At 45.6% G+C, this 26,865-nt stretch overlaps 1 protein-coding gene across 1 annotated transcript in view; it reads right to left on the bottom strand.

Moving 5' to 3' along the window:
• POLR2C (RNA polymerase II subunit C) overlaps window positions 1-26,865 on the bottom strand; it is an 89,736-nt gene that overhangs the window by 62,183 nt on the left and 688 nt on the right. The gene's annotated exons all lie outside the window — the stretch shown is intronic.

Below are 26,865 nucleotides of genomic sequence, written 5' to 3'. Positions count from 1 at the left end.
ATTTCTCGCCTCGGTGCCTACTCTAACCAGGGATCACACTCGGCAACTCTGGGCATTAAGCTTGCCTCATCTCCACAACGGCCCCTCACAAACGCCGGGGATGCCTGGTTTCACCTTGGAGACTCCCAGGAGGGACTATCTCACAGGGAAAGCCAGGACGGGTTCCCCAGCGGTCTATAGCGCTACGAGGCCTGCGGTGCGGGTAGCAGTGCGCTTTACAAGACACACAATTACAATTATTACAATTAATTACTAGGCAACACCTTTGGTGGTGACCAATCCACACTGGTTGCCAACACAGGACACATGCCCTTTGGCTCTGAGAAGCAAGATTTTTCCCCATTTTTAGGTCTCGTCTAGGCAGCGCGCATGCGCTGCTCTAGGAGAGGGCCTTTAGCAATCGGTCTTCACTTTTCAAGCAATGCACTCGTGCTTGTGACGGCATCCACCTTGCGTGCGCAAGCAGCGGTGCGGCCACGTTAATTACAAACATATGGCCCCTGCGCGCCACTGCTCGCTCCGTGGATGCCGCCACAAGTGCAGTGCTTGGAAAGTGAAGACTGCTTGTTTCTATTAGAGTGTGTGTTGTTTTGCTGTCTCGCTCGTGTGCTGCTTCCCGCCTCAAGCACCGCTCCTGTGCGCTCCTCGTGTTGGTCCTTCTTTCCCCAGCGCATCCATTGCATCCTCCTGCGATCTTTTTCTGAATATCTCTTCGCTAACTAGCTTCGAATCAAACCACATTCATCTGGCTATTTCGCCTACAAATGTATTTTGGAGATTATAATGATTATTTTTCAGGCAGCCAAAGTGGTTGTTGTCATTCATTTTTTGCTGCTAAAGTTTAACCAGAGTCCAGTGTGAGCATTGCAACCTGCAGCATGGTGCTCATGCTGTACCTTCATTTTCTCCAGCTCCAAAAAGCCTTTCTATATTTTCCTGCCGTGGGCAGTCTGTTATCTTTCTGCACTCTCCCTACTCACAGATTCTTTCTCTTTGTTTCTATGGCGCCCCCTGCCACTCTCTCCCTTGTTTCTTGGCCCTTTTGTTTTTCTACTGTCTGTTAACATAAGATGTTTATTTTTCCTTTTTGGAGTGGTCCAGTGTTGAAGAGCCCAGAGATTCCTCACAATAACATGTCAGACTCACATATTCACTCTATGAAAGCCTCGCACACCCACACCTGAAAAGAAGCTGGAATTAGCTGTCGGCAGGTAAACATGCCCTGAAGTTCATGGAGGGACCGGCTTACCGCAATTAGATTTCATTGTAGGCTTTACGCAGATTCGGTTTCTTTAGCAGATTACATAAAATCGTAAATGAGTGCAGTCGAAACACAATTTAATAGAGGAAGTGCAGTTACAGCACCCTCCGTTGTTGTCATAGTACCTCGGTAGCGGTCTATTTACTCGTGCTGCTTGCCATCTCCTCCCACAAGCTAACGGCCACAGTATAAGGCTGAGAGACAACATTTTGGGGTTGAAAGTTCAGGCCCTTGCCTTGTTTACAATCCCATAGGTTGACTTTGCCACTCCCAAGAAGAACACTTTCCGGGTCCGTAGTTCAAGCCTCGGCCTCCTTCCTTTTTCGTTATGTACAGTCAGTGGCTATACCTTCCACACCCTCAAACCCCAGTGGTCCATAGTTTCCGATCAGTCACTGAATAGCCTTGCTCCATGCCATCACTAACATCCTAGCTAGGTATTGGTTCAATCCGCATCTAGTAACCTCCATTCCTTCACCTTTTCTATGTTTTGGTTTGCCTAGGGGACCACACTGGCCTTTGACTATCACAATTGTGATTGACATTACAACACATTTGATTAGAAAGAACGCATTCATTAAATACATATTTCCATTTTAAAGGAAAAGAGTTTAAAACAATTATCCCCAAACAAGCTTTAACAAGCACTTTAAAAATGCAAAACTCTCATGACTGCGCCCCAGCCTTGTTAAAGCTATTTTTTTAATTGATCTTACCCTTTAAGCATTATTCTAAAATCTTTATGTGTGCCAATTTCTTTAAAAAAATATAGTTTATAGAAAATGCTGTAATTAAATAAAATACAATTTTGATTTCTGGACTTAGCCAACTACAAGACTGTGAAACATGAAAAAATCATAGTGTGACCCTTGTGCATTGATAGACTTCCATTACATCCTGCTCAGAACCCTCTTCTGTCGGCATACTTTCATTTTCTGCATTTATGATAGTAAATAAGGGTCATTGAAACACACAGCATTGAGAAGTTGAGGACCAATGCCTTATTAGGTCGAGCCTAATTAGCACACACTCTCTCTTACTGACTGACTGACTCTCACTCTCACTACTGACTCTCACTGACTGACTCTCACTCTCTCTCACTGACTGACTATGACGCTCTCTCTCACTAACTGACTCTCTCTCACTGTCTATCTCTCACTGACTGACTCTCTCACTGACTGACTGACTCTCTCACTGACTGACTCTCTCACTCACTGACTGACTCTCTCTGACTGACCGTCACTGACTGACTGACTCTCTCACTGACTCAGTGACTCTCTCTCTCTCTCACACACACTGACTAACTGACTCTCTCACTGACTGACTGACTAACTGACTGACTTTCTCACTGGCTGTTATACAGGTACTATTTCCAACCTTCACCCTCCTGTTATTTGTGCCCCCCTCCCCCATAACAAAAAAAACCATAACAAGCATCCATTGGGACAGGCACACAGAAGTTGCCAGCAATGAAAGGACAAAAAAAACATCAAGACATTATTTATTGCGAATACTTTTTAGGTCTCGCCTGGCGTGGGCTGCGCACATACGCAGTTTTGCTGGCGAGATTTAATTATTTAGAGGACTTTCAGTATCGGGCTTTAAGCCCCGCCCCTCTTTCCCATTTTCCGGCATCACCGTTTATGCTAAGTGGTGGCCAGCCATTGGGAAAGAGCTTTTCCTGACGTAGACTTTTCTCTCTTTCAAACGGCCCACTTGGACGGGCTCGTCTGATTTCCGACGTCGCAAAAGCTTTCTTATCTTTATGGGGCCATGTGTTTCAAACACATGGCCCCATAAAGACAAGCTCCGGCGCGATCCTCTTTCGTTTCAAGTGGGCTTAATAACGTTTTCTTTTTGTTTACTAAGCCTTTTGCAATGTATGAATACTTTCTGCAGTACACAGTAGTTAGTTTTCTGTGCATGAGGAGTGTTTGGAATGGGTAAAGTGTTTTAGCGTTTTCTGGAGGTGCCTCTTCGTGGCATGTTTTCTCCGGCACTTTGTAAAAGGTGTTTCTGACTGTGCCGTGCGTGGCACGTTCCTGCAAAGTGTTGAGCCAGTGTGAGGAGGGAGCAGAGTACACTCAGTTTCTTTAAAGCCCGCTCCTCCTGCACGGTCAGGCCTGTGGTGAGAGAGGGAGGGAGGAGAGAGCTCTCTCAGCGTTGCCTTTCCTCTTGTCTGCACAACTCCAGTCCAGAGATCAGCGGCAGCGCCGAGAACACCGCCCCCCCCCAAAACAGAGCCCACCCGGGCTCTCCGTTGCCGCGAGGACCCCAGACTCAGCCCTGGACATGAGAGCACGCTGCTATGGTACTTATATTGCAGAATACATTAACTTATTTGTTTTCTTGCCTGCTTGTGTGTTTGGTTGCGTTTTCCTTCTCGTACTTCAGTCTTTTTTGTACTTACAGAGCTTCTCTTTTCTTGTTTCATTACATCTCATGAGGGGGTGAGAGTGCTGGCGGTGCCTTGTTGCAGCTTTTACTTGCAAACATAGATTATTCTCTGCAGCATGTCTTTAAAGTCGCCTCCTCCTACATGCTTCCCTCACCCCCGCCCCCACTCTCGCATCTCACATTGGAGGAGAGGTGTTGGGTGGGGGCTTGTATTTATTTCTGGGCTGCGGCCCCCCGTTGCTCGCAAAGAGGGCTGCCTGGCAGTGCTGCAGGGGAGGGAGGGAGGGGGGGTTGGCAGTGAAGGAAGGCGGAGCAGGCTGGCACTGGGCAGCGAGAGATCCAGGGAGAGGGCAAGGCTGGAGACCGGGCAGGGTAGGAACAGAGGGTAGAGGGGGGTGGGTGCAAGAGCGGAGAGTCCTGTGGGGGGTGGCTGGCTGTGAAGGAAGGCCTAGCAGGCTGGCACCAGGCAGCGAGAGATCCAGCGAGAGGGCAAGGCTGGAGACCAGGCAGGGCAGGGTAGGAACAGAAGGTATGGGGGTGGGGGACAAGAGTGGAGAGTTGTGTGTGTGTGTGTGTGTGTGTGTGGGGCACCTATGTCATGATGCCCCTGTCTATCTATGTTCTTGTATCTAGCTGACCCCATGTATATATGACTCTGTGCCTCCACGTGTGTCTCCATTCAGTGGTGCCCTGTGCCCTTCAGACCCTGTGCCCTATGTCACCTCTGACTCCTAGGCCTCTCTCTCAATCTACCTGCTTTCATGCCAGCATGTATGCAAGACCACCTGTTCCTGCACCTTGTCAGTGGGCGTCGTTTTAGCGTCCTTCTCATCCAATGCTACACACGCAGCCCCCGCGTGTATCCCCCTTCCCTCATTCCATAGACCCCGGCTTGTACCTGCCCCATCTTCCCTAGGCCCATGCTTGTACCTGCCCCCCTCCCCTAGGCCCCCGCTTGTTTAAGGACTTGTGCCCTGCCAACTGGGAAGTTTTCCTGCTAAGTGAGTGGTGCGGACTTGGGCACTCCTGAACCAGAGGTGTTTGAACTGCTAATTTGGCCGAAAAATAAAAGCATCACACTACAGAAAGGGCTGGCTTACTTTAAAATACCAGCACATAATCGCTCTCTTGGTGTAATTATTTTAACAAATGGATCCAGAGTCAGGTTCTGCCTTCATCACTGGACCCCAGTCCACACCCAATTTAATATGGTCCCGTAGCAGGAGGGGGGCAAATCGACTCATTGCCACAAAAAAACACTCCAATTTCTTGTTTTCAAACACATTAACAATTCCCCTTTCGACTACAATATTACGTTCTGGGAGGTTACTTGCTTGATAGGAAAAAGCTTGCCCGTATCCTCGTTTTTGATGGTTTCCATGCCACATCTGTGAAAAACGGAATTGGCAAATAATCGTCTCTGCTTTATTTAAAATGAAAATACTTGTATTAACCACTGCAATTATGGTTGGGCGTGGTATTTACAGAGAACATTTCCATAGGCAAGCGGTCTGTGTAACAAAAGTTTCATCCTGGTTTATAGTTTGCCAATAGATATATTTGATCTTTATGACGACCATCGTTTTAAAGAAAAAGGAAAAATAACGAGAAAACGTTAGATAAAGCCAATTCCTTGTACAGATTCATAATAAATCTAGGTCTTTTATGACAATTTCCAGAATTACATTAATGTCAATTTAAAAAAAAGCAATGTGGCCTTGGTAAGCTGGGGCGCTGGTTAATTCTTTTCTGTCACTAACATAAGACACAAAAAGAAAAATGTACTCCAAAGTAAACGTGGCTACTGTATAATTACAAAACATAAATCTAAAAGAAGCACTAATGGGGATGTTCTACAAGCCGAGTTTTGTTTTTTAAATAACAAGTCTTTCATTTTCACTTTATTTGAATTTGTGTAGAAGACCATCATTAATCAGGCCTAATGGAAGGCAAATTGCAGGCAGTCATGTTAAACTGACATTACATACATCTTTGAAACCATTCTCTCTAAACACTTTATTCACTGTTAAATTATCAAAACTAGACACTTAGTATTTCTGAATTAGTCTTTGCCTTTCAGAAGCTTGTCACTTTATTTTGTTGATTTATGTGCTTTCTAACATTACTCTTGGCTTGAGAACACAGATGTTTGAGGGTCCCATTATAACCAATTCTTTTAAATATATATTAAATTGGCTTGGTTCCATCTACAGGAGTATTATTACTCTCATCTCATGCACTGTCGCATTTTGTGTATCATTCCACCTCCTTTGTATTAATTATTATTTTACATCTCAAAAGTTCACGTCATAATTATGCATTAAATGTTTTAGCTTACAGGTGTAAAAACCAAAAGTTTGTATGGTTTCATCGCCGGAGTAGGTGTCTTTTCAATGTTTTAGACAGGACTCGAAATTAGTCAGACCCATTGGCTTTGCCAAGGGTTGTTTAAACTATTCAGTACAGCGGACATGCACAGGCCCAATAAAAAACGGTAAAATTGATATTAATGGGGTGCTATTGCCCAAAACTCGGGTAGGTCCTTCCCCCATGGTCAGACAAATGTTGCTCTCTCGCGGTCTTGTCAGTACCTTATCATGATTCACATGAGATGCTCTGAAACCAGAACAATCTTGTTTGTCAATGAGACAAGATACAGAGGGACCAATTAGAAATGCGGCCACGTTACAGGGAACCATCTCAGCATAATGGCATAGCCCTGGAGACCCTAGGGCCTCCCTCACAAGGGGCTTGCTCCTGAGGGAGGGAGCAAGAAGCAACACGGACGAGGAAGGGAGGGGGAAGCAACATAGATGGAGGGAGGAACAGCGAGGAAGGAGAAGTACACAAGGGGCTAGCTGAAACAAGAAGTGAAAATGCAATAGGTCTCGCCTTTGATTAAGTTAAAGCAATGGCAAATGGCTTTAACTTAATCAAAGGCGAGACCTATTACATTTTTAATGCTTGTTTAATGTGGTCGTTCAGATGTATATAATGCTTTCTTGATCATATATAAGGTAACAAAAATGCTTCTGACACTTCTTTATTATAACTTTTCAGCATGCTGCAGACTTCTGTACAGCACAGCTTAAAGACATAGGCAAAGTCAATATCTGTGGCTAAAAACGTAGAAGGTCCCAAAGGCGAGACCTATTGCCTATGCCAGTTTTTTTTATGGGAAAGTTATTTTCTTTGTTTTTGTGAACATTTTCATTTTTCAGCACACACTAGTGACTTTATTGCTGTAAGATCGCAATTTTCATTGAAATCCTTCACATCTTTTGTGGTTTTACAAAGTTTTGTTTATTGTTCTAAACATTCAAAAGCCTGTGGACTCCTCTTCGTTGTGCGTCGTGGGACTGGTTAGCCTGATGGCTACCAGCAATTTCTTCAAATGTGATATTCTGCCACCTGTTATGCCGTTTTCTTTAATAGGAGACACAGGCGGATCGGGTGGTTGTTAACTCTCAGCCCAATTTAGCCACACAAATATGACGAAATCAAAAAAATAAGCAAATAAAAATTGCACTGGGGCCTATCCTGTGAATATGCTGTTGGTGCTAATGCTGGTTTCAAAATTCACAAAACCAGCACATAAATGGACAACAGATTTGTCCTGAGTTTAAACACTGTTCAATTTATGGTGTGTGGGCCTGGTCATTTGAATGCAACAACTATCCCCTATAGCACATTTAAATAAGTAGACCGCATGATTAATCACTCTCTACCAAAGGTTAATATTCAAGGTGAATAAGGTTCCAGTCCAGTTTTCTTATCAAACATGTATTGCCAGTGTTCAGCCTGATTTCAAGTACTTTCAATAATTATAAAAACGAGAGCAAAGAAATGTACTTACACAAGCATTAGCAAAGCCATGTTGATTTTTTTGCCATGTTGTACAACAGTGCGAATAAAAGTTTTAAATAAAACAACTTTCAACCATGTTCCAGAACAGCTGCACTGTTGCACTTGATAAAGCCAATAGATCTTGTATTGGCAAGATCTATTGGCTTCGTGAATGCTTTCTTTTTATCTGGCAGATGTGGTCAGGGGGAGAAGGAGAAAGCAAACGCGGCAGTTGGGGTGGGTCGAAGGGGTCAAGCAACATGCAGAAGGGGTTGTGGGGACAGGGGAAGCAACGACCACATGGAAACAAGGGAGAGATACCGGTCAAGTCAAGACATGGGAAGGGGTGGTAGGGGGTGACGAGGGAAGCAATGACGGGGGAGGGAGCAGGGGGGAACAGGTCGAGCTACAACACTAGAGGGAGGGAAGGAGACAGGCCAAGCAACAGCGACCGACCCACAATGCAGAGCAGGACGGTAGTAGTGAGTGTTGAAGCACAAGAAACAAGCATTGGAAATGCAATAGGTCTCGGATTTATTTGAGTTAGAGCTAATGGCATTGTAAATTGCAATGTCTTTTAGCCATGTGTTATGGAGTGTATGCATGTGGTGTGTAGTGGAATTATGTGGGTTGGATTGGAATTGTAGCAATGGTGGCATGCTGCGCTTTAGATTAATATGTTTAAAAGTAAAGTGCGCCATACTGCAATTGCTACAATAGTTAATTGTAGATGCGTTAACAATTGATGTGTGCACTGATGGCTGGTGGTGTGTGTGCCTGTAGAAATTGTGCACTGACGGCTGGTGGTGTGTGTGCCTGGTGAAAGCGTGCACTGACGGCTGGTGGTGTGTGTGCCTGGTAAAAGCGTGCCCCGACGGCTGGTGGTGTGTGTGCGCCTGGTGAAAGAGTGCACCGACGGCTGGTGTTGTGTGGGCCTGGTGAAAGCGTGCACCGACGGCTGGTGGTGTGTGGGCCTGGTGAAAGCGTGCACCGACGGCTGGTGGTGTGTGGGCCTGGTGAAAGCGTGCACCGACGCCTGTAGTTGTGTGGGCCTGGTGAAAGCGTGCACCGACGGTTGGTGTTGTGTGGGCCTGGTGAAAGCGTGCACCGACGGCTGGTGTTGTGTGGGCCTGGTGAAAGCGTGCACCGACGGCTGGTGTTGTGTGGGCCTGGTGAAAGCGTGCACCGACGGCTGGTGTTGTGTGGGCCTGGTGAAAGCGCGCACCGACGGCTGGTGTTGTGTGGGCCTGGTGAAAGCGCACACCGACGGCTGGTGTTGTGTGGGCCTGGTGAAAGCGCGCACCGACGGCTGGTGTTGTGTGGGCCTGGTGAAAGCGCGCACCGACGGCTGGTGTTGTGTGGGCCTGGTGAAAGCGTGCACCTACGGCTGGTGTTGTGTGTGTGTGGGCCTGGTGAAAGCGTGCACCGGCGGCTGGTGTTGTGTGGGCGTGGGCCTGGTGAAAGCGTGCACCGACGGCTGGTGTTGTGTGTGTGTGGGCCTGGTGAAATCGTGCACCGACGACTGGTGGCGTGTGTGTGTTTCTGGTGAAAGCGTGCAACGACGTCTGGTGGCATGTGTGTGCCCGGTGAAAGCGTGCACAGACGTCTGGTGGCGTGTGTGTGCCCGGTGAAAGCGTGCACCGACGACTGATGGCGTCTGTGTCTGGTGAAAGCGTGCACTGATGGTGTGTGCCTGTGTCTCTGTGTGTCTCTGTGAGACACCGGGGTCTGTCGTCTGGAATGGAAACCTTGGTCAGATGGGGGAGCATGGAAATGTTGCGCTCCCGTGAAAGAGCTGGCAGGTGATTGGGGTCCCCCTTGAAAGCCAAAGACTCTGAAAGCAGTGCCCCTGTCTTTAACACCACCACACCAGTGTGCCTCAAGTAACATCAGTTGTCCCAGTGAAAGCACTGGACTTCACTGGCACCAAAGCATGTAATTTGTGTGATGTTGGAGGGGGGGTGAGGGGGGTTATGGCGGGAGTCTCTCAGTGGTGAGCTTGTGTCACCTCTGAATTTCTTGAGGTCTTGCAGATCTTACAGGTCGGCTTCAGAGGAAGCAAAACAACCATTGTCTAAATGCCGTTTCTGGTTCTAGGGGACCGGAGGCGCCCCCACTTTATCATGTAAGAAAATTTATGTTCAAACCACGAATATAGGAACTGCATTTCCCGGTGACTAAAAGCGCCAGCACTCTGAAAGTTTTTTTGCCATCACGACGCGAACGAGCAGTTCATGTCAGTGACAATTAGATTGGGGAATCAATTCATATATACAGATGTGTATTGTAATGCGGTATCCATGGCATCTTGTTAATGTTCTCAGTTTACAGCGAATAGCTAAAGCACATACTGAAAAATACATTCGCTCATGGTCTCCAACTGGGGTGTATGTGTGTGAGTGTGCATGTGTTTGTGTGCGTGCAATGTGGAAGAAGAAAGAGATAGGGTGTGTGCATCAGAGTGAAAGTGTGTGTGTGAGAGATCATGGGAGAGAGGGCAGAGGTAGAGTGTGTGCGTGTGTAGACAGGCAGAAGAACGCATATGAAAGACTGCTTATATGTGTGAGAGGTGTGTCAGGATGAGAGAGAATTTCTATGTTTCTGTGTTGAGGAGAGAGAACTGAGAAAGAACTAGAGGCAAACAGAACCAGGTATGAGGGGCAGGGACTGTGTGGCAATGTATGTGTGTATGGTTGTGTGTGTGTGTGTGTGAGCACAACAACGAGTGACATTGTTTGTGAGACAGAAAGAGTATGTGTGTATGTGTGGAGAGAGAGAGGGAAGGAGTAGAGGGTATGCATCCTGGTGTGTGGCATGAGTGCTGTGACTGACACTGCCTGTGATAGCTCAGTTTATTGCTACATATTGTAGAGACAGGCTAAGTTATTTAATGTCACAGTGCCATTTAGCATGATTGAACACTGCCATTCATCGCCTTGGCCTATCACTCCCTAGGCCGACTAATTGAAATGCTGTGGTGTTGATAATTGCAAAGCACACAGTCTCTTCGACAAAGAGACTAAAATATCAGCGTGCTAACGCCAAACTCTTACCCCTGCAGGCGTGGACTGTAGTTGCCACTCCTCCTCCTCCAGGGGATCCCGGGTGAGCGCCGCAGGGCCCCATGAGGCAGCCGATAATTCAGGTGCTTGCCTTGTTCTCGCGCTTCTGGCGGCCTGGTTGGTACTGGTGAAGGTGGTCATATAGGTGGTGTAAGGGGGTGGTGGGCGCGGGTTCTGGCTGGGTACAGCCTGGACAATGCACGGAGCACCGATGCCGTGGGAGCTGCTGCTGCAGGCAGTGCGCCCGATGAGAGTTGATGTAGCTGGTGGGAGGGGGGCTGTCATGACCCGGGGGAGGGTGGGGGCTGATCTCGGCAGGGGGATTCAAGCAGAGATAGTGAGGGTAACAGCAGTCGGGACCCCCAGGGGCACGGGAGCCACCGGAAGAGGGGCCACGCAAGCCTTACTGGGAGGTCTCCCATATTTGCATCCAGAAGGCATTGGTAAGGCCCTTCTTCTCCGGCTGAATCCAGCCGAACGGAATGTCAGAGCGAAAAGCTTTCGTTATTCCTGCCACGCCACCCGACAGCCTGAAGAGAGAAGCGTGCGTGCATCATCTCCCTCTACTGCGTATCTCCCACCTATCATGGCGGCATTAGTTTAGATGACAGCGCGTCTACAGGTATTCCGCAAACAAAACTAGAATTTTTAAATAACAGCACTGAAAGCAACAACAACAAAAAAGACTGAGTCGTGCACGCGCGCCACTGCAGGCATATGTCTTCAATTATCGCGCCCGTGTCTGCACGATAATTGAAGACATATGGGCTTTGGTGCGCGTAACAGACACCAATAGGCCATGGACGGAGCTACGCGACCACCCATAGCCTATTGCGTGTTCTGTTTTAAAAATACAAGCACACAAAGGCCAATGAAAATGGACCTAGGAAATAACACGCACGATCTGCGTGGAATTTCCAGGTCTATTTTCAAAACCCCGAGAAAAGGACTCTGGCTGCGTGACACTGCTGCGCAGTGTACGCTAGGCCCGAGATCTAAAAAGTAGCCTAGGTCAGATTAAACTGGCAATAAAGAACACTCTGAAACAAAGGAAACAGTATTTGGTCCATTTTCCAGGGGAGGAAGAAACAAACACACAAAGAGAAAGTAAAGCTGGTGCTTAAAGACAAAGCAAAAATCATGAAGTGCAGTGTGGTCTGATGGAATCTAAAAATCACAAGGGCATGGCGGTAATTTAGTATGATCAATGCAAGGTTCAGGATTGACAATCATATAGTTTAGTGTTCAACCATGGTCTTGTGAGTAAATATACATGGTTACAGTTCTCTACGTTCGGAATAGTCGTAAATTTCCGTACACCTCCGTGCCCATTACCAAAGGTTACAACCGAAAGACATTTAGATTTAAATATCGTCACCATTTCTTTAAGAGGTTTAATACACGATTTCGATGTAAAATTCAAAATAGCCTCCACGCCTCTCAGTAAGTCAGCCAACCATGTGTGCCCCAAAGTGCTCCAGCTTCAGATGTCATCAAATAATTCCCCCCCCCAAGTAATCTCAGTGTTATTTACCATATAGGACCTAGATTTTAACTTTCTAAAACCACAAATTATTTACTGGGTCTTAAACTGGTTTATTGTTAAATTTAAGTTTGCCATAAAAATGGACAATTAGTCCAACAGTCTCTGTAGCCCAAGTGAGGTCTGAGCTATGATTACTGCATCTTCTGTATAAAGAAGGGCAGGTATGGGACGAGTGCCTACTTGAGGTACACCTAAACCAAAATGAATTAAGTGTTTTTAAAGCCCATTGATATAAAGAGTTAACAAAAACGGTGCGAGCACACAACTCTGCTGTTCAACTCTGGGAAGTTAAAAAGGTTTCATAGTCTCTATGTTTGGGTTGTATCTGACTCTAGCGGACACCTCAATGTGCAGTTGTCTAAGAAAGTGGACAATGTTAACCTCCACCCCCAAATAAAGCATGGCATCCCATAGTTTGGAGCAATATACATGGCTGAAATCCAAGCATAAATCTATAAAAGCTAGTTGAATTCTCGCCTCTTTGGCTATGGAGTATTTGTTTATGAGGAGGTAGATGTTAAGGCACTGCTCAACTGTGCTTGAGGTCTGCTCTAAATCTAAACTGTATGTTGGAAAAGATATGATTTTCATGGACCCACACCTCCAAAAGATCTAAAAGAATCCTGTCCATTACTTTAGCAGATGAATCAATAAGTGAAATCGGTCGGTAGCATTTCGGAGCACCCTTGCCACCCTTTATAAAAAATAGGCACAATGGTCGCATGAAAACGAGTAAGACAGACCTAGCAATGGCTTTTAATACATTTGCCCAATAACAGTAGAAATGTTAAGGGCTTGATTTCGTAACATTTTACGCATGGGTTTCCCTTTCCCATGCGCAGGGTGCTTAGAATCTTTTTTCTTCTTGACTAAGGAGCATAACGAGTCAGTGGTTGAATAGGAGCCACCATTATCCACATGATCTTTCGTCAAGGGTAGGTCAAAAAACACTTGAAATCTCACCTCTGAGCTCTTTTTTAGGTGGCTGCAGATAAACAATGTCACCTTTACATTTAGTTGGACTGTCAAATCTCTCAAAAATAGATTTTTTGCCACTGCACAGTTGTTTTTGAAACAGAGTCGAGCTTCTGATAGATTGCTCCCACAGCGTTCATAAGGAAACTGACTAAGTTACATATTGGTCATTCCTTGCCAATGGAGGCAGCAGATTTCCTCTTCTTCATTTCCCTGTACATGTATATATTATATCAAATTACAGAGTAGTAAATAGCAAGCCAGAGAATTCAGGCCCGACCCAGCCCCACTCCTCAGGGCTCTAACGGGCATCCACAGACCTGTTCTTGCCCCAGTCCTCGCCTTTTGTAGCGCCAACAGTAGTGGACATTCCTTCACGAAGAATTAATGGGCAAGTGAGTCCTCTGGATTCCTAAGGCCAGAAGAGCAGTCAACCTAATAGCTGCCCTAAGAGGCCCCTCGGAGTGCTACATTGGAGTACTTTGAGCATGTTATATGTGTACCTTGGAAACTGCTACAAGAAAAGTCAAGTCAAGTAACACCAAGCACAACTTTAGATTAAATTCCCTCCTCCCCATGATTCACTTGAATTGACTCCACTCAAAGGTATAATCTGTAGATCTGTTCTGATGAAGGAGTGATATTCAACAATGCTCCAATTCACGGTCAGGCAAAGGACTGCAAATCCCAGCAATCACCCCCAAGAACCACTTGCTGAAAGGACACTGCCCACCACTCTGCCACACGCACTTCTTCCCCCAGCTGCCCAAGAGAGGTGAGCTCAGTAGGTGACAGATGCCCATAAAAGCACAGGAACAGGAATTCAAATGAGGTAAAAAGTGAAAGGTTCAAGCCTAACACAGCCGCTGCAGAACAAGGCAACCAGCTGAGGCAGTAGCAAAACTAGCAGGAGGGAGGAATGGAGAACTGAAGACACCAGAGGAGTGGGCATTGAATAGAAAAATTGGCAGAATCCAAGTACTAACAAGCATTTACAATGCAATAGGTCTCGAATTGACGCAAGTTTGAGCTATCGGAATTGCAAATAACAATGCCTTTTATTTTAAAAACATAAATAAAAGGCATTGTAATTTACAATGCAAATTGCTTAAACTCGCGTAGCTGCGAGACCTATTGCATTACAAATGCTTGTGTGCGGAGACTAATCCGATACAGGGTGATAGGTCACCGGTCCGGAAGGCAAGTAAAATCATGATCACTTAAACCCCGTATCGGGGTAGCAAGCTCAGCTCAAAGCGACTTGAAGGCAATAGTTACCCCCTAAACAATAGAATGTTAATCGTATAAACGGATAGTTCATTATTTAAAGGTGATGCTTAAAAACTGGCAATGTCACAAAGGAAACAGAGATTAGTAAAGGGAACGTGCATCCCTTTGAAGTAATGAGTGTAAAAGGGCAGAAGGGTAAGGCACTCAGAGGATCTGCTCCTGTGTCTCAGCGATAGAGCGCTCTCTGTAACTGGCACACAATGAATTCTGCATGGAGCGTTTATACGTGCCTTGGGCTCACTGAATGTATTCTGCGATGGAGCGCTGTATGCGTGCCTTGATCTCTCTGAATGAATTCTGCAATTCAGCGCTACATGAGCGCTTTGGGTTCACTCAATGAATTTTATGATGGAGTGTCAGGTGAGCGTGGGGCTCGCTGAATGAATTCTGCAATGGCGCGCCTCACGCGCACATTGGGATCCTGAGCTCTTTATCATCCATTGGGCTCCTTGAATGAATTCTGCGATGGAGCGCTTTCTTGCGGCATTTGACCTCACAGCACTTCCTGCGCACCTTGGTATCGTTGAATGAATTCTGCGGCAGAGCGATTCATGCGTGTGTTGTGTTCACTTTCTGAATTCTATGAAAGAGTGCTTTATGCGCACCTTGGGCTCACTGAATGAATTTTGTGAGGGAGCACTTCAAGGAAGCATTGGGTTCACTGAATACAATATGAGATTAAGCTCTTTATATAGGCATAGGAGTTACTGAATGAATTATTAGATGAAGCGCTTTATGCCTGTGTTGGACGCACTGAATTCATTCTGCGATAGACAGCTTCATACGCGCTTTGAGCTCGCTGAATGAATTCTGAGAGATGGCACGGTCATGTTTACTGAATTAATTCTGAGATGTATAGCTTCGTGCTCGCTTTGGGCTTGCAAAATAAATTCTGCCACGGATCGCTTTGGTGCGCCTTGGACTCACTAAAAGAATTCTGCGAAGGAGCGCTATCTGTGCATGTTGGACTCAGTGAATGTATTCTGTGGAGGAGCGCTTTAAGCGTGCCTTAGGCTCAGTAAATGAGTTTTGTGACAGATCGTTTTATGCGCTTTTTGTTGGGCTCACAGCACTTCATGAGCGCACTTGGCTCACGGAATGCATTCTGAGATGAAGCGCTCATGCGCGCCTTGTACCTACAGCGCTTCGACACGTGTGGGACTCACTGAATGAATTCCCACGTTGGGGGCCAGGAGTGAGGCCCGGCATCGCAGCAGCAGCAGCAGTGTGTGCCCTGCATCCTGGGTGCCACCCTCACCAGCCGGCCAGATTACCTTTCAAGGTTGGAGCAGCCGCCTTCCCTCCACCCAACTTCTAATTACACCGCTCTCCCGGCAGCCATTATACATGGCACGTCAGCTATAAGGACAGGGCATGGACAGGAGCACACGGGGCAGGGGTGACTGAAAGGAAGCACGGAGACCGTCGTGATGAAGACTTCCTTTATTTACGTCCAGCATCCAGCTCTCCCGGCAGCAACTGCCGTCCCAGGAATTCATGAACACATTCCACAAGAAGCCACGAGACAACATGGCTCGTGGAGAAAGCTCGTGACAGAAAACATCACATCCCAACACATCCCCCTTCCCTCAATGAACAAACAATAAACAAAGAAAAGAAAATAAATAAAATAAATAACAACTAACCCACCCCATCCCTAAAAACAAAAACAAAAATGGAAGAACAATCGCTCAATAAGTGACAAAATCCCGAAACTTCACAGGAACAACTCTGCACCTGGTGGAACATCGTTGAGGAATAACCTCATTAGAAACAGAACCAGGGTTGGAATCGGGCAAAATCCGAGGAGTGGTACTAGCAGGAAGTAAACTTGAGTCAGAGGTGGGCAAAACGCGAGATCTCAAACCAAATTTGTTCTTCACAAACTCCACCTTATGCTTAGGAACAACAGAAACACAAGACTTGTTCCAAACCTTACCATTCTCCAGAACCACCACATGGTCCTTAACTTCCTTAACACGAACAGGAGGGGAAAACCGAGCTAGACCCTTACGCACAAGCACAGGTTTCCTGATTCTCACCCAGTCCCCCGAGCGCACAGGAGATGATCTAAAACTACCCTGAGCATAATTGGCCTGAGTACAAGTTCTAACATCAGCCACCTTACCTAGCTTGACCACGTCAACATCCTTCCTCAACATCCAATCCTTGTTCAATTCCGAACCAGCTACTCTACCCCTGAGTAAAGTAAAGGGTGACACACCCGTGCTAGAATGAGGGGTAACCCTTAATGCCCACAACATGTCGGAAATTACCTTCTTCCAATTCAAACCATTGATGTTGGCCAACTGCAATTGATCTTTAATCACACGGTTCAACCGCTCAACCAAGCCATTGCTTGAAGGGTGATAAAGGGAGGTGAGAATGTGCTTGATGCCATGAGACTTCAAAAAACTTTGCATTTCACCAGACACCAACTGAGTGCCATTATCAGACACCAACTCTTCTGGCAAACCCTCATGCAAGAAAACATCTTTAAAGAAATCAATAACCGTAGCAGAATTGATACCCTCAACAAACTTAATTTCCGGCCATTTTGACATGTAGTCAATCATAACTAGCGCATACTTCGGAGTCATTCCAAGATTATAAAATGGGCCAGCCACATCAAACGCCAACTTATGCCAAGGCAATTCCTCAACCTGTACAGGAGTCACAGGAGAGGGACAAGTAACCTGAGACTTATCACTCAGAACACAAACACCACAGTCACAAACACAGTGTTCGATGGCCTTATCCACTCCAGGCCACCAAAAATCTTCACGTACCCTTCTTTTCATAGCACGAATACCCAGGTGACCAACATGAGCCAAATCCAAAACCTTCTTGCAAAGAGCTTCCGGAACCACCAACAAACCACCTCTACGTAGAACACCATCAATTAAAGATAATTCATCACATACCCTCCTGAAAGGTACTAACTCTGAAGGCAAAGACTTGTCATCGGGCCAACCATTAGTCAAGTAATCAATAACACAACACAAATTCCTATCTTCAGTTACAGCAAGCTTCCAATCAGCCTCCGATAGCGTAATGCCAACCTCTGACACAGAACTAACCGCACACACCATTTCCAAATCCCCACCACTGTGTTCTAAATCATTGTGAGGCAGAGGCAACCTGGACAAACAATCAGCCACATTGTTCCTAATTCCAGGCACATATTCCAGACGATAATCAAACTCACTAAGCCTGTATTGCCATTTAGCAATGCGAGGAGAAGCCCTCCCACCACCTTTAGTAGTGAAGAGATCAATAAGAGGCTTATGATCAGTCTTGAGTGTGATATGATTCCCCCAAAGAAAATTCCTGAAATGCTGCACACCCCACCATAAGGCCAAGGCCTCCTTTTCAATGGTAGAATATGTGCTTTCAGCTCCACGAAAAGTTCTGGAAGCAAAAGCAATTACTTCCTCCTTACCATCAGACCTCTTCTGCAAAAGAACTGCCCCAAGACCCACATTGCTGGCATCAGTAATTACAATACATTGGTCGTTGATATTAAAAAGCTTGAGAGGACGTGCCTGCACAATTGTATCCTTCAGTAGTTTAAAATCATTTGCACACTCCTGTGACCAATCATACTTTACATTTTTTTTCAACAAATTTCTTAAAGACACAGTCCTATCAGAAAAATTACGAACAAACTTAGAATAATATTCAACCAGTCCCAAAAAGGAACGTAGTTGATCCTTGTTCGAAGGTTCTGGTGCATTTTGAATGGCATCCAACAATTTCATTTTGGGCTCCACCCCCTTAGCTGAGATGTGATGACCCAAATAATCCACACCATCCCTGAGAAATTTGCACTTGTCCTTCCTTAATGTTAAACCAAACTTCCTTAAAATTTCCAAAACTGTTCTCACTCTGCTATTATGCTCATCCACAGACTTTCCATAAATGAGAATGTCATCCTGAAAGAAGACGACTCCTGCAGTATCCTTAAAAAGATTGCCCATAAGGCGTTGAAAAACTGCGGAAGCCGACGCCAGACCGAACGGCATCCTCAAATAACGGAAGGCACCCTCAGGAGTCACAAAAGACGTAAGGTAAGGTGCCTTGAATCCTTGCTTAACACAACTTGATGGTATGCCGAAAAAATATCCAGGGTGGTAAAATACCTGGCACCCTCCAATGTAGATAGCATTTCATTAATGTTGGGTAATGGTTGTCGATCAACCCAAATACAAGCATTCAAGTCGCGCAAGTCTACACACATCCTAAGAGACTTATCGGCCTTGCGCGCTAAAACTACGGGAGACAACCATTCTGACCCCTCTATGGGTTCAATCACTCCCAAAAGACGCAATCTCTCCAGTTCATTCTTTAATTCGTTTCGCATACTAAGTGGTACTTTGCGAACCTTGTGTGCAACCGCTCTAACCCCCTCTTTCAAAACAATTTGGTGCTGAAAACCCTTGAGTTTACCCAACATGTCACAAAAAACTTCCGGAAACTCATGCGCCCATTCACTTTCATACGAAACACTCAGAGAGTGCACAGACTCAAAATCAGGCAAAGAAGCATAATACTGTTTAGCCTCACGTCTCGACAAAACCATGTCCTCATGGTTAGGATCAAGGATCATGCCAAGCTCACCCTGTTCATGCCAACCCAACAAATTTGTACCGTCTTTGACAACATAAATAATAGAAGATGTAGAATCACCTTTGAACTCAAGCTCACCTCTAAACTTTCCTAATACTTCCACTCTTTTGCCCCCATACGCAAACATCTTAATAAAGGACTGGGACAAAAGAACTCTCCCTAGCATGTCTAAATCTTTAACATTGACTATGGAGAATGGAGAACCAGAGTCCGCTAGAAATTTGATACACACACCATTCACGTTAATGGAACAAATCGGGGACTTCCTTCTCCGAGACCCATCCATAGAAGCTATCTCAACAACACCATCCGCATCCATGGGAGAAGCAGACAACATCAACAACTCATATTGCTCATCATCATCCACAACATACTGGCGTTCATCAATGCTCTTCACTATGTGTGAAGACCCTCTCTGCACACTAGTGGCCTTGCACATACGTGCTAGATGACCTTTCTTCCCACACTTGAAACAAGATTGATTAGTAGCAAAGCAAAATTTGAAGTTTCCCAAATGAGATCTACTACCACATCGATAACAAGATAACCCTTGCGCATCATTCCTGGGCTTGTTGGCAGGAATTAAAGAACGAGGAGAATTGGGATTGGATGTCCTCCGCTCAGAAGTCTTAATAGCCGATTTAGTGGTGACAGCATTGATTTCAGAAGATTCCGCTGGAACCACAACAGTTGACGCAGGAGTACTCATCTCCTTCAAGCAAAACTGGGAATGCTCAACTGATTTGGCCAAGGTCAACGCAGTTTCTAAGTCAGGGTCACCAGAAGATAAAAGTTTTTCACGCACCTTCCTGTCACAAGTGCGTTCAATAAGCTGATCTCTAATAATTTCATCCCTAAATTCCCTGTAGTTGCAATTAACTGCCAAAATCCTCAAAGCTGCAACGAAATCGTCAATAGACTCCCCGGGCATTTGCGCACGTTGCAAAAACTTGTGACGCTCCAAAACAGTATTCCGTTTGGGACTAAATCTTTTGTCCAGAGTTTTGATAAGGGAAGCATACTCATCCAATATTTGTGCATCACCGTCATCCGCTGAAACAGATATTCTTACTTCTTCAAGAGGTAAAGTTTCAAGAATGGACCTTCCTTCAGGCCCCAAATTGTACACCAATAACGCCTTCTTCTTTTTAGAGGTGAAGGTATCACCATCAATGGCTTCAATGTAAGCTTCAAACGTGGCTTTCTACTGCTTCCAGGGCATAGGAGGAGGACCAGAAGACTGCAAAAAGGGAGGTGGCGAGGCTACTTTTTCCATTTGCGTGGGTGGGTTGCTGCCACAAACACCAAGAAGAAAATCCAAGATAATGTTTCCAGGAAAATGTTTTTTTTTTTTTTTTAATGCCTGTATTCTTTTTTTTTTTTTTTTAAACAGAGCATGAATTCACAAAATTGCAGGAAGGAAAACACAATGTCATATTATGGCCATGAGGGTATGCTAATCTGCTCAGAATGATAATGCACGTCACAAAGCAGGATAATGCGCGTCGAAATCTGCTCGCAATTGCAGTGACAGCAAGCGTCACAATATGCTTTTCACACAGAGCGAGAGCAGAACGAGAATGGCAGCACGCAGTAGAAGGAATGACGTGCAGAGCTCGCGCGTAAGCTCGAGAGGAGCAGAGCTCGTTTAGGCACTGAAACTGTCAACACGGCAAAACTTTAAAAAAAAACGAAGAAAAAGATAATTCTTTCATAAGACTCACGGCCCAAGTTAGTCACATCAGTGAGGATGCGTGAACGTCGTGTCACTTCTGTAACTTCACAAGCACTGTCCAAAGACTCAGACGTCACGGTTGCCTCTTGCTTTAAAGGGCAAAAGGTAACTCTAAGGAGAGGCGAAGCACTGGACCCTCGTCGCCAGTGAAAGGAAGCACGGAGACCGTCGTGACGAAGACTTCCTGTATTTACGTCCAGCATCCAGCTCTCCCGGCAGCAACTGCCGTCCCAGGAATTCATGAACACATTCCACAAGAAGCCACGAAACAACATGGCTCGTGGAGAAAGCTCGTGACAGAAAACAGCACATCCCAACAGTGACATTTGAGGAACAATGCACAGGCTGCCGGGTGTGTGCACAGAGCGTATGGCGCGCTTCCGCCGAGCGCATGATCGGTATTCTGCAGTAGTCGCCTGGCGCATGCACTGATGAGTGCACATGGGCATGAGCGCGGCAGAGTCACGAGAGAGGTGAGGGGGGCACATCCATGCCACTCTCTCCGGCCTCCAGCACGCTGGCTCCTCCCATCACATCCACAGCATCTCTCAGCTCCTCTTCCCCAGAAAGTCAGGTCTGTCTCCTTCGCACATCACCACCTCGCATCTGTCTCCGAGATACAAAAATAAACCGAGATAAGGAGAGCTGCTTTTAATTCAGGTCAAATACTTATTTTGTTCAAGCTGCCTTGCGGTCTATACCATTAAATCTGGTATCAAGGTGGAACCTTATTTAAGGCCACACACAGACTCTATATATAGTCCTGAAGAAAACCCCCCCTCAGACGATCACACAATCGCATTAATGTCCAGGGGTCGAAACGTCGACGCATAATTATCAAGTGTTAATGTTTACCCAGAACAATCAGGAATAACTAGAATTATTGCTAGTTGGGTTGAAACATATTTTCACTTACCTCACACTGTGTTTAAATGTATGTCTTGAATATATGTTCAATTGTGATGTGTATATTGGGCTGTGATTTGTAAATATATTTCTTTGTTTTCACATCACCAATCTGTTGATAAGTGGATTGTAGATCATATATCTGTGTCGGCATATATATGTTTTGTTCTCATTTATGAGTACACAACTTTCACCTAATGTGTTTTAAAATCATATATTGATTCAGAATTACATGAGTTTCTTTTGTTTGGACTTAGAATTTGACATATTTCATCAAATGATAGTCTCATCTTAGTAGAGGGCCCAAGTATACAAATAATGTAGACCCTTTCTAAAGCTAATAGGTGGCAGAACCACTGTTCACTCAATGTACGAATCCCCAGGTTCTGCACATAACCGGGTTACCCCATTGCTTTATATGCAGTTCAAGGTTATAGCAGGTGTTCAAATGCCATTTTGTGCTCATTATATTGCACACAAAGGAGGTAATTTCGAATATTGCTGCATTGTTCTACCTGCAGTCAAGTGTCCACGGAAATGTGACAGCTATTGTTGACAGAATGTTCTGCGTATTCAAGCATAAGAATCATTTTTTAGGTCTCAGTTTGTGGTGGCACGCATGCAATGTCTCGAACAGAGACATCCTATATCTACTGTTGTGGACTTCAGCCCACCCATATGCTTTCCATTTGCTGGCTTCCACGTCGCTCTGCTATTCCTTCTCCTCATTGGTCCATGGTATGCAAGCGTCCTGCCTCTTCCCGAATTAAGCCCTCCACGAGCGCAGAGACCAAGTACTGCTTAACATCTGCAGTGGCTATTTTATTGCATTGTTTAGGTGCTCTCTCATTTCTGCACGAGCACTTTTCACGCATGCGCTACAGTTTAAACTCGTCCATTCTTTGTTTCCTGCTCGCGCCACCATATTCTACCTCGTCTTGCCATGAGGGTTCAAGTCCTAGTGCTAGGGGTCCTTTACCCCACGAGGACCGTATGGCTCGGCTCTGATCCCAGTATATCATTATATTGTTGTATTAATTGTTCGCCCTATAAGTACCCCTCTGCCTTTATAGGAATACACTCATATCCCAAAGTCGGAACACACGAGATGAGACGCATAGTAGACAGGAAACATTCGTTAAGCTGAAAGGGGGACCCAGCAATAACGTGGCCACTGAGGGAGACAGAGTTGAGGGGAAATCTAGGAAAAGACACTGAAGAGCCAAGGCTCATCTCAAACAGTGGTCAACAGACGATTAAAAGACTGTCCAATTAGAATACCTTTGTTGCTTTTCGCACCACCTTTTCCCTTTGCAGGCCTGCCAGCGTACATCGATTAACTCATGGGGCGGAATACAACAGCATTGACATAAGAGAAGAGTGTGCGTAGTGCCTCTAACATGCTAAAATGCTTTCCACTGTTAAAAGTCAGGGAATCTCCGTGTATGAGAAATAAAAATATAAGTGTTGCATGCATATGAAGAAAAGTTATGTATTTTCTCTACAATCTATAGCACAAATATGCCAAATTAATTGTTACAATATGGCTGCTCCTTGCTGTGGCATTTGGGGGCTTCCTGGTAATGGGTATCGCTGGTCTTTTTTTTTTACTTTTGATTATCGCATACATAAATTCTGCGCCAAATACAGTAATGAAAAAACATAGCGCTCCCATTTATGTACTGTTTTCAGGTTTGGCGCAAATGGTGGTAGTTCTGGGTTAGGGCATAGATGTCGGTTTCCTCAGTTTTGATAGATGTATGGGCTGTTACCCACAAAAAATAGATCAATCCAGCAAGCCACCGTGTTGATGTATATGCTACTTTTCCTTGCATTGAAACCGCCTCACAGTTAAACTGATTATTCTGGAGGCACCCCTTCCCCCATCCACTTAAAATGTGACTTTTTTTTAGGTTTCGCCTGCGATGGCTGCACATGCGCAGTCTCGCTGGCGAGATCTAATGAGATTGAGGAGCTTCCACTAGCGGGCTTTAAGCCCTGGCCCTCTTTCCCATTGGCCGGCGTCACCATTCATGCTAAACGGTGGCCAGCCATTGGGAAAGAGGTTAGTGTGAAGTACACTTTTCTCTTTTTAGTCCGTCCCACTTGGACGGACTGACTTGACTTCCTGCTGGCGTAAAAGGTTTGTTATCTTTATGGGGCGAAACAGATGGCCCCATAAAGAAGATGATAAACCTTTTACGCCAGCAGGGAGTAAGGCCAAGCCCGTCCAAGTGGGACGGACCAAAAAGAGAAAAGTCTACGCAAGCGCTTGTTCTGGTTGGCTTCCCACTGACCTTTTTTGGCCCGTTTAGAAACAATTTGAGAGCGCCAGATAACCCGGTAATGAGCAGAAGCCCCTTTAAGCCCTGGAAATCACTTACTTTCATTACCTATTGACCGTTGGGCTTAGCTGCGACTACGGTGTGGACCTTTCAGGCCTTTTCGAGAGCCCCACTCATTGAAAAGCGTAATTCAATATTTGCGAAGCGTAAGGGACAATTCGCGGCCGTGTTTATTGAGGCCCCTATCTCCAAGTGATTACTTGAGGGCTGAAAAAAAGGCAAGGCCGGCCCTTTGTTTGGGGATACTGTATACGAGGGCCGGGCGAGGACTCTGCCAGCAGAGCCACCGGCTCAGTGTGGGCGTGAGAGGCCAGGGCGCCCAGTCCGTGAAGTGGTGCTGTGGATTAGATATTGTACTGCGGAATATTGCAGGAAATAAGCTCTTGTGGCTCGGGTAGAAAACCGTTGCTGCGGCACTCCAAGCAGGGAAATAAATTATCTGCGAGCCCCCAGCCCCCTCGATCTCAAAGTGAATTATAACGATCCCCGTTATCGCTACGATCTGCTTTTTATTGCTTTCTGCGCCCCATTTCCAGCCCCTCCCCTCTCCAAGACTTCGATCTCAGGCAAGCCTAATAATAATGCAGGCAGGAAGTTATCTTCAGAAGGGGATCTGCGTGTGAGGAGGCAGCACAGGAGCTGTCTAGGCAATTACGCACTTTGACCACAAAGCGGAACCAGAATACTTCACTTGTCACGGCTTTTCTGCACACGCTCTGAAATGTCCTGAAGATAAATAGTTTAATTTCTCACCTAGCATAATCTGCCGCTCAGTTCCGAATTTGGATGAGGAGGAAGACAAACACGTTTTTTTCTAATCCTCCCTGCTAACAACGTGGCCAGAGAAGTTGAGAAGGCGTCGTGGTGATTACCTGACGCCTCAAGCACCTTAAGTGCTAATATGGCTGCGTGCCCGTGCATGTATCCTGCCTGTCAGCACCGTCGCCCCAGCAGCAGAACCGATGTCACTCACCTGCTAGGTTACTGCCCAGGCAGTGAGGAGCGTTGGCCACTGAGCAAATGGCGCTCTACACGGAATTGGATAGGTCTTGAGGGGCTGTAGAGTGTATGTGGGCGAACTATCCATGGATGATATATAATAGTGCCTACAATCTTGAATAGAAAAGGTGTAAGGGGTAGATGGTGTGAAATGGAGAATCGGATCTAGCTGAGGGGTGGGGGTGGAAGGGGGATGGGTTTTTGCTATTCTCCACCCAGCGGGCTTATGGCGGTTTATCGTAGGACAACAGCAGGAGAGAATCAGCCTGGCTGAGCCAGAAGGCAAAGTAAGGGAGTAGCTAGAACATTAAAATACCCCCCCCCCACTTCGAACCAAGCAAACTAAGCAAGTCATCATGACCCTCAGCCGAAGTGCTCCCTTGTCTCTTCCATCCATTCATCCATCCATCATCTTTCCATCCATCTGCTGATTGATATGCACAATTTTACCTTCACATTATCTCATGCATTCATTCTATTATTCAATTTTTCACCATTCTGTCTGTCCACCCATCCATATCTAATCCTATCCATCATCTCCAAACTTATCCTTCAAACCTGTCTGTCTGTCCATCCATTCACTCATCTATCTCCCTATTCGCAATTTCACTCATTGAGTCATCCATCCATCAATTTGTTCACACCATCCATCTATCCATCCACTACTCCACTCATCTATCCATACCCCTTTCACTCACCCATCATTTCACTCATCCTTCCGCTCAGCCACCCAGTCATCCATCCATTTACTCTTTCACTCATCCATCCATCCATTTACTCTTTCACTCATCCATCATTTCATTTACTCTTTCACTCATCAATCCATTCATTTACTCTTTCACTCATCCATCCATCCACGCTTTCGCTCATCTATCTATCCACTCTCTAATCACTACTACTCTCTACTACTCACTCTACTCTCTACTACTCACTCTCTGCAACTCAACTCTCTACTACTCTCTCCCTCTACTACTCACTCTACTACTCTCTACTCATTCTCTACTACACTACTACTCACTCTCTCCTACTCTCGACTACTCTCTCTACTACACTCTACTACTCTCTACTACTCTCTCTACTCTTTCTCTACTACTCACTCTACTACTCACTCTACTACTCACTCTCTACCACTCTCTCAACTCTACTCACTCTACTACTCTCTACCCACTCTATATTACTCACTCACTCTACTACTCTCTACTTATCACTCTACTACTCTCTACATCTCACTATACTACTCTCTACTACTCTCTCAACTCTACTCACTCTACTACTCACTCTACTACTCACTCTACTACTCACTCTACTACTCACTCTACTACTCACTCTACTTCTCTATTACTCACTCTCTACTACTCACTCCTCACTCTCTCTATTACTCTCTACTTCTTACTCTCCACTACTCACTCTCTACCTCTTACCGCACTACCTCTCGCTCTACTACTGTCTATCTCTCTACTCTACCTCTGCCCGCACACATATGCACATATTATATATATATGCATTTGTATATATCAGGCGGGCAACTAGAGCCAAATTTCGGGGGGGGGGCTAATTCTTCCAACCATAGACAGAGTGGCTGTAAGAAGGGGTGAACACATAACAAAAGCCTCATTTACAAGTAAATGGTCTTTTAAAGACCTGTTAAGTACTCGGGTGCGGCTGCAATTAGATGGTCGCCAGCCCGCGAAGCTGTCGCAGCCCGGGTTGACACACACGACGGTGGGGGCTGAAGCCCCGTGGGCCCAATGGGTGTTGCGCGCCTGATATATATATATACATAAACATATATATATAATCTGCATATCTATATAAATATAAATGCATGCATACATATACATATATGCATACATATGCATGTTATGTACATAAAA

This window comes from Lissotriton helveticus, chromosome 12 (assembly GCF_964261635.1).
Source record: "Lissotriton helveticus chromosome 12, aLisHel1.1, whole genome shotgun sequence".
NCBI classification, from domain to species: domain Eukaryota; kingdom Metazoa; phylum Chordata; class Amphibia; order Caudata; family Salamandridae; genus Lissotriton; species Lissotriton helveticus.
This window is presented reverse-complemented; position numbering and strand designations above follow the sequence as displayed.